Source organism: Python bivittatus, unplaced genomic scaffold, assembly GCF_059951505.1.
Source record: "Python bivittatus isolate LINGU-HERP-01145 unplaced genomic scaffold, Pbiv_v1 ctg000080_np1212, whole genome shotgun sequence".
NCBI lineage: Eukaryota > Metazoa > Chordata > Lepidosauria > Squamata > Pythonidae > Python > Python bivittatus.
The window spans coordinates 80,909,990-80,922,198 of NW_028277035.1; the positions used below are offsets into that span (position 1 = coordinate 80,909,990).

The 12,209-nt window shown below is 41.1% G+C and overlaps 1 protein-coding gene and 1 pseudogene across 7 annotated transcripts in view; both read right to left on the bottom strand.

The window, feature by feature from the left end:
* ATXN7 (ataxin 7) overlaps positions 1 to 12,209 on the bottom strand; it is a 129,156-nt gene that overhangs the window by 38,685 nt on the left and 78,262 nt on the right. The gene's annotated exons all lie outside the window — the stretch shown is intronic.
* On the bottom strand, positions 8,331 to 10,068 carry LOC148216750 (uncharacterized; annotated as a pseudogene).

A 12,209-nucleotide genomic window follows, 5' to 3' on the forward strand; every position in this document is an offset into this window, starting at 1 on the left:
GGTGACAGTGTATTTTTTCCCCATTAATTCCCATCAAACCAATATAATTTTATATATTTTTATCTTTTCTCTTAAGAGAATACTTCAACTCCTAGATGCTGTATTTTTTCCACTTCCACAATATCCTTTTTGAGGTATGGTGAAAAATTTGTACACAGTATCCTTTGTATTCAGTATTGATCCAGGATAATCTTTCTCCCACTATGATTTATCAAGTCACGGTGGCTTCAGGTGCTAAGCCATAATGGCTGGATTTACACATCTTGCTAAGTTAAAAACAAGCAAAGAAGCCATACTGATGCTTAGAAAGAACTGCAAACCAAGTTTCTACCTGCAGTATAATTACACCTCAGATTTAGTACAGTATAATACATTACAACATTATAATACTAGCAGTATTACTATGGAATGATTTAAAAATATCCTTGATAATAAGAGGTGCATTCCTGTGATAAGCAGAAAAAGCAACTGTTCCCCCCCTGCTTTTTTTTTTTTTTTTTTGTAGCCTGCTTGTACAGAATAGAGCATAGCAATAAAAAGAGAGCAATTGATTCACTTCGATATCTGGTTATTTGTATGAGGCTTCTTTCTCGGGCACAAGGACAGTGACATTTTATCACAGATGGGATCTAGGGACTGAAGTAATGCCTAGAGCACCACTGGAGAAAGACAAAGAGTGACTCACAGGTGCAAGAGCCCATATTAGGGATGACACTGGACGCTAAGAGCAGCAAAATATAACTACTGTTCTGCTCTTATGTCTGCAGATAGCTAATCAGTGGTCCTTTTTAAAGTGACCCATTCTTTACTGGAGAGGGCTACAAGAATATCTACAAGGCCAATGTGAGGAATATTCTAGGCATCTGACATTCACTCAAAGCTGGACTCTGACTGGGCAGGTCCAATCAAGCTGACTGAGGCATACCCTTGTTCAGTTATTTGGAAAGATTTTTATCCTGTAATTCCCAAGGCAGCAAACAGAGTTCTTGGGATTGTTAACTTGGCCACCTCTTTGGTAAATCTATGTTCCCCTGGACTGGTGAATGTCTCCCAAGAATTGACTTGTGGTTAGGTCCAGGCAGTGGTGAATTCCTCCTTGAGTGAGAGGAGGGTCCTGCCTGCTTCAAGAAAGCAGTGGTACACTCTTCCTCAAGAAGTCATATCTGGATCCAACACTTGTGGGAAATTTTTGTCCAGTTTCCAAACTACCCTTTTGAGGGAATATTATTCAGAAGGTGGTTGGATTGCAGCTTCAGAGGACCCTGGAGGAAGTGGATTATCTGGATCCTTTTCACTCATGTTTCAGGCCAGGTCAGAGTATTCAGACAGTATTTGTTGGTTACCTTTGCCAGAACCAGGATGGGAGTGGTGCAGTTGTCCTAGTTTTCCTTGCTCTCTCAGTGGCTTTCAATACCACTGATCACAATACAGTAACTTTCTAGACCAATTATGGAAACCGGGAGCAGGAAAAACTAGCAAGACCAAGAGGCTATGGGTTCACAGACTATCTGGTTCTGGAGATTTCTCAAACAGCAGATGGCACTGTGGCCAGGAAAGCCTTTGTACAGATTCATCGTGTGTACTAACTGCACCCTTTCCTGGATTGGAAAGCTTTTCTCATGGTCATTCATGTCATAATCACCTTGTAGAAGGACTATAGCAATCTGCTCTACATGAGGCTGCCCTTAATGGGAATTTTTTTGCACATTCAGCTGCATTGGGAAGGAAATCACAAGATCATTACACTAATTATACAAAATCCTCGGTCTGCATTTTCTTTAGGCAGTCTGACAATCTCCAGATACTACTAGCTTCGGCTATCTTTCCTTCTCCTACTTGTCTTTTTGTTTAAAATTCCAATTCCCTCATTTTTTCCTTCTCTTTTCCTCCTCTCCATTGCTCTGTAAGTCCCCCATTCTTCCTACTTTTTATATTATTCAGTCTAAGTGCCCCAAGACATTAATTTACCATATTATGGGATTCAATGTATGTATGTGGCATTCTGGTCATTTATCTCATTTATCTTCTTTGTTCAAGTGTTTACATACACAATTCTCCTGTTGTAAGAATTATTTCTGGTAGCAGAATAAATTTCACTGTACTTCTGCAAACTTTATGATATACTGGCCATATCTACTATGGTAGCCATTCTTTGGGAGCACCTATGACATTCTCTCAAATTCCAAATGAAGCCACTGAGAGACTCTAACATATACAAGTACAGTGGTACCTCTACTTACGAACGCCCCTACTTATGAAATTTTCGAGATACGACCAGCTCTGGCCCCAAAAATTTACCTCGATGTGCGAACTCCGCCTCAAGGTACGGCCATTTTTCCACCCTGACATGTGGTCCGTAGCCATTTTTCCGTCCTGACACGTGGTCTGCGGCCATTTTTCTGCCCGACATGTGGTCCGTGGGTGTTTTTCTGCCCCTGACGTGCGGCGCGCAGGCATTTTGCCACTCCGCCGCACAGGCACTTTTCTGCCCCTGACGCGTGGCGCGTGGGCGTTTTTCTGCCCCTGATGCACAGCGCGCAGGCGTTTTGCCGCCCCGCCATGCGCGGGCATTTTGCCACCCCGCTGTGCAGCGCGCGGGCGTTTTGCCGCCCCTGACGCGTGGTCCGTGGATGCCAGAATGGATTAACGGTAATTACACTGAACCTTATGGGAAAATTTTCTTCAGGGTGCGACCAAATTCGGAGGGCAGGACGGATTAACCGTATTTACATTGAACCTTATGGGAAAATTTACCTCGACTTGCGACCAACTCAACTTGCGATCAGAGTCCCGGAACGGATTAAGTTTGTAAGTAGAGGTACCACTGTATAACTTGATTCATACTAATCAGTGTTAAAAGCAAGAAGAAAACAAAATGTACCAGCACAGACAGTGCTTCAGCAATACTATTACAGATTATACAGTAAAATGAACACCAATAACCACAGGATTTTATCAACCATTGCTAAATACTAATTTATGGGCACAAAGAGAAAGTTCATGCAGAGCCATCAGTAACTTAAAGGAAATATTACTTCCATAACAACCCATCATGAAAGCAATTCTTTGTAATATATATTTTGGGGTTAAACTGAAAACATGGCTTACACCTTTTTTTTCCTATAACTTGACAGTAAGTGAAACTAGAACAATCCTTAAAGTGCAACCTAAGAATTTCTAGCTTTGCTTAACATGTGATGGATAGAGAGTTCCAGGCCTTGTTTACTTATTTTATTGGAATGGCTACCCAATTGGCAATACTTAATTAAATGATGAATTATTTCAGAATAACCAAGTAATTGGTTAAAGTGACTTATTGAAACACTTCCTACATTGAAGCTGAAGTGCAAAACGCTTCTGGGGAAATGCCAGAGCGCTCCTTGTAGCAGCGATAGAATTTCATACAGCTCTGCCAAGAAGAAATTAAATCAACCATTACTAGAACTAGAGATTAAATCCCACTGCTGGAATTTGGAGTTGATGAACTACTGTTTGAGGACCGGATAAGCATTTATATGGAACTGACTCGTTTTAATGGTAATTTGTTAAAGTACACACAGTAATTAACTCAGGCCTATTGGTAGTCAGCCACAACTTGTGCCTGTCTGGCACAAGACAGATAGACTGGGGTTCCTTGCTGTGAACAAAAAGAGGCATGGCAGATTTTATTTTGGCAACTAAATCACAGCAGATGGAGAATTTAGAATTTCAGGTACCACTTAAAACACAATAAGCTTTTTAGAAACCAGTTTTATACTAATTGCAATCTAAAGTACATGTAGCAAATACAGTTGACTTTTCTGCTCAACTATAAATTGTTGTCAGTAAGACTTTTAGTGGACATTATTATAGTGTGATATTATGTAGGCTAACACTGCAACTGTGGAAAGAGCTCAGGTGTACCTGCAGTTTTGCAAGTTCCTGCATTGTTCAAATGCAAAGTACTGTAGAAAGATCTATCTTTTGTCCCAAGTGACATGAGTCAGGACCTCATCTTTTTTCTACATTTTGTCCTTCTTTATTAAAGAGATGACCCTATACATTATCACCTATTGATACTGAAGACCTTCCTCAATACTTACACATCCCATCTCATGAATTATTTTTTCTGATATTCCCCACTCAACAGACAGTTTATATGACACAATAACTTATGGAATATATAAATCATGAAAGAATCTAATATGGGATTTAACACTTCAAACCTTATTCAGGGAAGGAGATATATAGTGCATTTGGAAAGTATTCAGACCCCCTTCACTTTTTTCAATTTTGTTAAGTTGCAGCCTGATACTACAATCGTTCAAATTCATTTTTTTCTCATTCATCTACACTCAGTACCCCATAATGACAAAGTGAAAACAGAATTTTAGAAATGTCTGGGGGTCTGAATACTTTCCAAATGCACTGTATACTTTCCCCAGTATGAAACTGAGACACATATTGTCTGCATTAAAGAAAAGGTTTGGTACCCATCAATCTGCCACCTTGGCACAAGATCCAGAGGTATTGTGAAGTAGGGCTGCAGGGAATGAGAAGGAACTGTTGCTTCTGATTCCTGCTGCACAGCAGCTTCTGTACCAGAGCCACTTGAGCCTTGGGAGTAGAGTTTCTCAGGATTATGGTCTTGGGGGACTCAATGTGTTTTCCCTTTTAGGGATGATTGTTGAGAGGCTGATGGGCATGTAGCTTCAGAAGACCCTGGAAAAAGCAGATTATCTGAACCTCTTCCAATTAGGATTCCAGCCTGACCATATTACTGAGACAGCATTGATCACACTGGTTGATGACCACTGGTAGACTCAAGACGGGGGTAGTGCATCTATCGTGGCCCTCCTTGATCTCTCAATGGCCTTCAATACCATTGATCATTGTATCTTTCTGGGCCAGTTTAGGAACTGGGAGTGGGAGGCACAATGTTACAGTGGTTATCCTCCTTTCTCTGGAGCTGGTTCCAATCAGTGTTGGGTGGGGCTGGGGGAGATTGAGCCTGAGGCCCCTGCTTTGTAGTATGCCTCAGGGCTCTATTCTCCCTGATGTTATTTAATATCTACATGAAGCTGCTGGGTGAGGCCATCTGTTGGCATGGTGTATGCTGATGATACTCAGTAATATAGCTCTACCTGGGCCAACCAGGTGATGCCATCGAGGTTCTTTCCCAATGCATGGAGGCTGTGTGGGTTTGGATGGGGGAGAAGAGGCTTCAGCTCAATCCTGGTTTTGGTGTTTCTTGCTAGTCCATATAATACCACTGCTCTGAAAGCTGCACTGGCTCCCAGTGGGCTTCCAGGTGCAATTCAAGGTGCTGGTTGTCACCTTTAAAGCCCTACATGGCATAGGGCCAGGCTTCTTGTGGGACCACCTGTCTCCTGTTGTCTCTGCTCACCCCACCAGATCTGGTATGCTCTAGGTTCTTTCTATTAAACAATGTCGTCCTGTTGGATCCTGGAGTCATGCCTTCTCTGTGGCAGTACCTTGCCTATGGAACAGCATCCTCCTAGAGATTAGGATGGCTCCGAACCTGTTAGCCTTCTGTAAGGCATTCAAGAACTTGTTCCCTCAAACATTTGGGCTGTGTGGTTAGGTGAGCTTTGCTAGTTAACGTGGTTATATATTCTTTATGAGTTGGATCGTTATGGGTTCAGGCATTTGGTTTTTGTAAACAGTTGTGGTGGTGGTGGTTTTAACCTTTGTATGCTGCCCACTTTTGGGGGATTGGCAGCCTTATAAATTGTATGTATGTATGTATGTATGTATGTATGTATGTATGAATGAATGAATGAATAAATAATCCTTTCTAGAAGTGAGAATTTGTCCCTCCTCTAGTTAACTAATGTTAAAGTCTGTTTAACATAATTCTACCAAATAAATCTGGGTAGCATTTTCTCAAAAAAAATTAACAGGGTTTTATCATTAAGGAATGAACTATATCTTGTAAATAATGTAAAAGGTTAAACTTAATTCCTTTTTTTAAGTTGATACCACATATTTTGAAGGGTTTCTTAATAACCATAAGAATCATTTGGGAAATACTAAATACCATATGAATAATTAAATAACATTCTCTTCTCTGTGCCATGTTCATAATATTCTTTTGAGAACAGTGGAAGAGAACATTTAATGTTGAAAGCACTATGACTATGCTTAGAAAAAATGTACTACTTACCAGCAGAGATACAAATATTAGAAGCTGTAAAAATGCAAGTATATGTATGCCAACATACAGTGAGAGAGAGATTGATTCAGGAAAGGAAGAATCCAAAAGGAAACAATTATTTTCTTTGTTCAGACAAATTTTAATAATCAAAAGCAATGGGTAGGATAGTGTTCTCAATAAATATTTTGTACTAATTTCTATGACAACAGTGGAAGGTAAATATTCTGAGACTATCATTGTGCCAAGTTTTGTAGAAAAGAAACAACTTATATAAGCTCAGGTATTTAAACTTTGAGGTAATATTTATTTCTGTGGTGACGGTTAATACTGTTAATTTATAATAATTGGTGCCAACCTTGAAAATATTTAATTAAGAGAAAGAGGAAAAACTTTGAAAAAATGTTTAATTGGAAATATGGAAAATTTTGAAATTAAGTTGAATAAGTAATAGAAAATAACTCCTTAACACAAGATTGGAAGATTTTCTGCCCTCTATAAATTGTTGGATTATAAAACTCAGTAGCTCCAGGCCGTATGGGAGAAACACTGGGAGTTGCAGTTCCATAGCAGTTGGAAGGTCACAGGCTTCTTGTCCTGTTTTAAGCTATGCAATCACTTTTTGTTACTTTCAACATATTAAATTTAATCAATACAAATTTATGGACATCAATCATTTGCTACAAACTGGATAAAAGAATGGCTTAAAGATAATGCATTCAATTATACCGTAGATGTCCTTTACTAAGAATGTGACACATTTTATACTGGACCATTCTTGAAAGAAAAGCAGGATACATATACATATGTATGTACGTATAAATATGTATAAGAATAAGACATAGTAAACTTAGCCAGTGGTTACAATCCTTCATAAAGTAGGTTTTCCAGAAATTTTCCAGAAAGATATATTTTCTTATGCAAATTTAAGTTAAATTGTGTATAGTAATTTTCAGTTTGCACAACTTTCCAACACAAATTTCTATCTACAAATTAGGTTAGTTTGAAAAGGAAAATGTGCATCGTCAGTAATGTGGGGTGGGGATTTTTCTGCAGAAATAAAAAGTGCTGGAAAAATTTCCAAATCACATCATTAACAATCCTAAACTCATTTATATGGAACTAACTTCTATTAATATACTTCTAAATAAACATGTACTCTTTCCCAGCAAAAGAATATGTTTTCTTCCAAAGAACTGTACTATCTGTCAGAAGAATGGAACAGATTAAGGCATAAGACTGATAGAGACGTGAAATATCTATTTACTCTGAATGAGTTCCAGGACATGAATCCTATGAACTTGCTGATTGTCTGCCTGACTCATTACATATTATATTACCTTGGAGAAATCCTGCAGAACTGATGTAAGAGATAGATCTGTAAGAACCTTGAATTGCATGTAACTGCTAGAAGTCAGCAATGATTTGTCTAGAACAAATCTTAACTCATTTTTTGTAGAGAAATTTCTTAGTAGATGACTGGAATGTTGTAGAAATAATTTAATTTCATCAAAGCATTTGAAAAAATACCCATGACATTCTGATTAGCAAGCTAGTTAACTGGAATGGATGTCTTAACAATAAAGTGGATGGTTCAAAAAGGATAGAAAAGATGGAACTCAAGAAATATGTCAATGGTTTACCATCTACAGTCCTAGGCCCTCTCCTCTTCAGCATTTTTATTAATTACTTGGACAGAGATAGAGCTAACATGTATCAAATGTAAAGATGAGATAAAACTGGGTGGGTTGGGCTGAAAATAATAGAAAAGAGTTTGTATTTATACAGAAAATAAAATAAATACAGGCAAATGCAGTATTATTCACTTAGGGAAAAAAATGAAATAAACATTTGGGATGGGAATATCTGGCTGGGCAACAGAGACTGTGAAAAAATATTATGGAATAATAATTGATTATAAACAGAATACAAGTCACCAGTGAAATGTGGCTTTGAAAAAGGTAAATGTGATCATCATCACAAATACAGTTTCAACTATACCAATCACAATAAGTCATATTCCCAATCAGCAGTAGTAAGAGTTGACTGTGAGTATTGGTTATTGTCTAGTTAAGGCAGTGAGGAGGGATATACCTTTTCATCCTGGAGTTATCAGTAAGATGACCAGGAGCACCAATATGCATGCAGGTGCCTCCTTAGTGCCCACAAGGCTCCTCTTACTTTATATTAATCTTTTTATATTAAAGAGTTTTGTGTGTATGTGTGTGTGCACGCACACCCCTTTGAGTCAGTTTTTGACTCCTGGTGACTGCCTGGACCAGTCCCTGCCATGCGGCTACTTTCTCTACAACCTTCCCTAAAAAGGGAAGGTTGGAGACTGGACAAAAACTGTCCAGATTAGTTGAGTGGAGCAATGTCCCCTTGATGAGAGGATGCACCACTGCCTCCTTAAAAGGTGGCGGGGCCACCCCCTCCCTCAGGGAAGAATTAACCACCACCCAGACCCAATTATACATCCTCTCCTGGGCAACCTTGACCAGCCAGGAGGGGCACAGATGTAACACAGAAGTGGCCGAACTAATAGGTACCAAGAACCATGTCCACTTCCTCATGTTTAACAGGATCAAACTCCTCCCAGATAACTGTGCAAGACTCGGTCCCAGTAACCTCCACTGCTTCCGCCCTAAGGCTGGAGTCCAACACCAAGTGAATCCAAGGGACTTTATCCACGAGATGTGCAGTATATTCCTCACAGTGACCCTGTAGGTGAACCCCAGTATTACTGCCTCCAAGGAGGGTCCGGAGGCACCCAAAACAGGGCCCTGGGGTGGCTATCTGCGGATGCAATAAGGGTGGAGAAATAATTACATTTTGCCACCCTTACTGCCACAAGATAGGCTCTAATCATGGCTCTAGCTCATGTGCAATCGTCCTCGCTCTTAGTTGTTTGCCAGTGGCACTCTAGATGTCTCTTAGCCCTCTTGAGCTCCCTTAGCTCTTTCATATACCATGGAGAGTTCCGAGAGCAATGGGTGCAGAGAGGCCATTCGGGCACAACCCGGTCCAAAGCCGCAACTGCTCTCCCATTCCAGGCAGCTACCAACGCTTCGGCCAGCCTGTGTAGCAGACCTTCCAGAACAACCCCAAGCTTTCTCTGGACCCCAAATGGGTCCATCAGTCATCTGGGGTGGGCCAATCTAACAGGCCCAGCCTTCCTGAAGAGGGAGTTGGTGCCAAAGAACTGGAGGCTCACCAGGGAGTGATCTAACCATGACAGGGGAGAAACCAGTATCTCCCCTAATTCCAGAACACCCTGCCACTGCTCTGACAGAAAAAAACAAGTCAGGCTTATGACCACTATTATGTGTCAGGTCCTGGATGACTTGGGACAGACCCATGGCTGTCTTGTTGGCCATGAACTCCTGAGCTACATCAGACCCCACACCCAGAGAAGGCAAGTTGAAGTCCCCCAAGACCATAAACCTTGGGAAATCCACTGCTAACCCGGCCACAGAGTCAAGAAGCTCAGCCAGGGAGATTGCTAGGCAGCAGGGAGACTGGTACAATAGGAACAGTCCCAACTGATCCCTCTTAGAGCCCAACTTAACAAATAGGGTCTTGCACCCACCAATCTAAGGAGCAGTGCCCCTGGATGCCTCCCAAGTGTTTCGGATGACCATCGCCACACCACCGCCCCTACCCTGGGGTCTTGGCTGGTGTCACACCCAGAACCTAGCTGGGCATATCTCAGAAAGGGGACCTCCCCCCTCCTGTCCCAGTCAGGTCTCAGTAATGCCCACCAGGTCAGCCTTTTCATTGACAATCAAGTCATGGATGAGGATGGCCTTATTGAACATTGACCTGGCATTCAGTAGCAGTAGCTGACAACCCTGAAGGTCTGCCATCTGGGCCCCGGGAATGAGCTTGAGGGGCTGGAACGTGCCACAGCAATATACCTGTGGCACAGTCTCTGTGTGTAGCCCTCCCCATCTCCCGTCATATCTCCCCCTACTCATCACTACTGGGATGCTATAGCCTGCTCCCATTCCTTCAGAGCCTTCCCCCCTCCCGTCCATGAAGGTGCATGCCCAAGCCCATACCTCCCGCCTTACTCACATAGCCAGCAATCAATCAACAGGAGCCCCCTAAAACCAGAGGCACTTCTGCATAGCAGTCAGTGCCTCCAGCTAATCAGGCACCCATCTCACTTCCATATACCACCACAAACACAATGTCTTCAGCCAGTCTCCTCTCACTGAACTGGTTAGGCAGTTCACATGACTGAGGTAAGGGAGTAAGCACCAGGTGCCTCAAGCGATTCTGTCCCAAGCTACCAAAAGGCCTAGCAAGGGATATAAATCAATCCAGATTGGTTCAATTGGAAACAACCCAAGAAGACTCCTCCACCATCTAGTCTAAAACATTAGACCTCTAGCCATCTACAACATACTAAAATCCTCCAAACAGCAGCACCTGTTCCATACAAGCATTCCAACTCAGCGCCATGATGAAATTTTTTTTTAGAACTTTTATGTACTGTATTCTAAAACACTATTCTCAAATGATCCACAAACTGGCCAGATGGTAACTGTCCCCTTGTATGAGTAATCGAACCTTTCAAATTCTATACACGTTGATGAAATATGTTGATATGAATAATTCACACAAGTAATGGCTGTAATAGGCAAGAATCACAAACCTCCTAGGATAGTAATGAAAAACTGTGGGGGTGCAGATTTGTGAGAATCTACAAATATATGTTTATGGCAGAGAGACTGAGGAAGCAGATGATTGTTCCCAAGTAGGAAACCACTAAATACCCATCACTCTATACCAATTTCATTTTTAATTAGCAAGCTGTATTTTTTCTACATTATTCATGAATTTGCTTTGAAGGGGAGAATATGAGGACAATTATACAGTAGTGCTTAAAACTTTGTGAACCCTTTTGAATTTTCAATATTTCTGCATAAATATGAACTAAAACACGATCTGTTTTCCACACAAGTCCTAAACCAGATAAAGAGACCCCAGTTATAACAAATGAGGCAAAAGCATTATACCCGTTCATTTATTTATTGAGGAAAACGATCGAAAGCTATATATCTGTGTGTGGCAAAAGTATGTGAACCTTAGGATAATCAGTTCATTTGAAGGAGAAAGAGTCAGGTGTTTCAGTGAATGGGATGATAATCAGGCATGAGTGTGGGAGGCCCTGTCTTATTTAAAGAACAGCATTCTGAGTATTCACTATCAAAGTCTGATCTGTAATACCACATGGGTATGTGGAAGCATGTCATGACTCAAACAGAGGAGATTTCTGAGGACCTCTGAAAAATAGTGGTTGATGCTCATCAGGCTGGAAAAGGTTGCAAAACTATTTCCAAAGAGTTTAGATTCCATCAGTCCACAGTCAGGCAGACTGTATACAAATGGAGGCAATTCAACACCATTGTTACCCTCCCCAGGAGTGGTCAACTAACCAAGATCACACCAAGAGCAAGGTGTTTAATACTCGGGGAGATCTCAAAGAACCCCAGGGTAACGTCTAAGGAACCAAAGGCCTCTCTTGCACTGGCGAATGTGAGCGTTCATGAGGCCACCATCAGGAGAACACTGATCAACAATGGTGTGTATGGCAGGGTTGCAAAGAGAAAGCCATTATTCTCCAAAAAGAACATTGCTGCCTATCTAAGGTTTGCAAAAGACCACATGGACAAGCCAGAAAGATCTGTGGATGGATGAGACCAAAATAGAACTTTTTGGCTTCAATGAAAAGTGTTATGTTTGGCGAAAGGTAAACACTGCATTCTAGCATGAGAACCTTATCCCATCTGTGAAACATGGATCATGGTTTGGGCCTGCTTTGCTGCCTCTGGACCAGGATGGCTTGCCATCATGAATTTTGAATTGTACCAGCAAATTCTACAGGAAAACGTCAGGATATCTGTCCATGAACTGAAGCTCAAGAGAAAGTAGGTCATGCAGCAAGAAAATGACTCAAAACACAAAAGTTATACAACGAAATAATGGTTAAAGCAGAAAAAAGTTAATGTTTTGGAATGGCTAAGTCAAAGTCCTGACCTTCATGCTA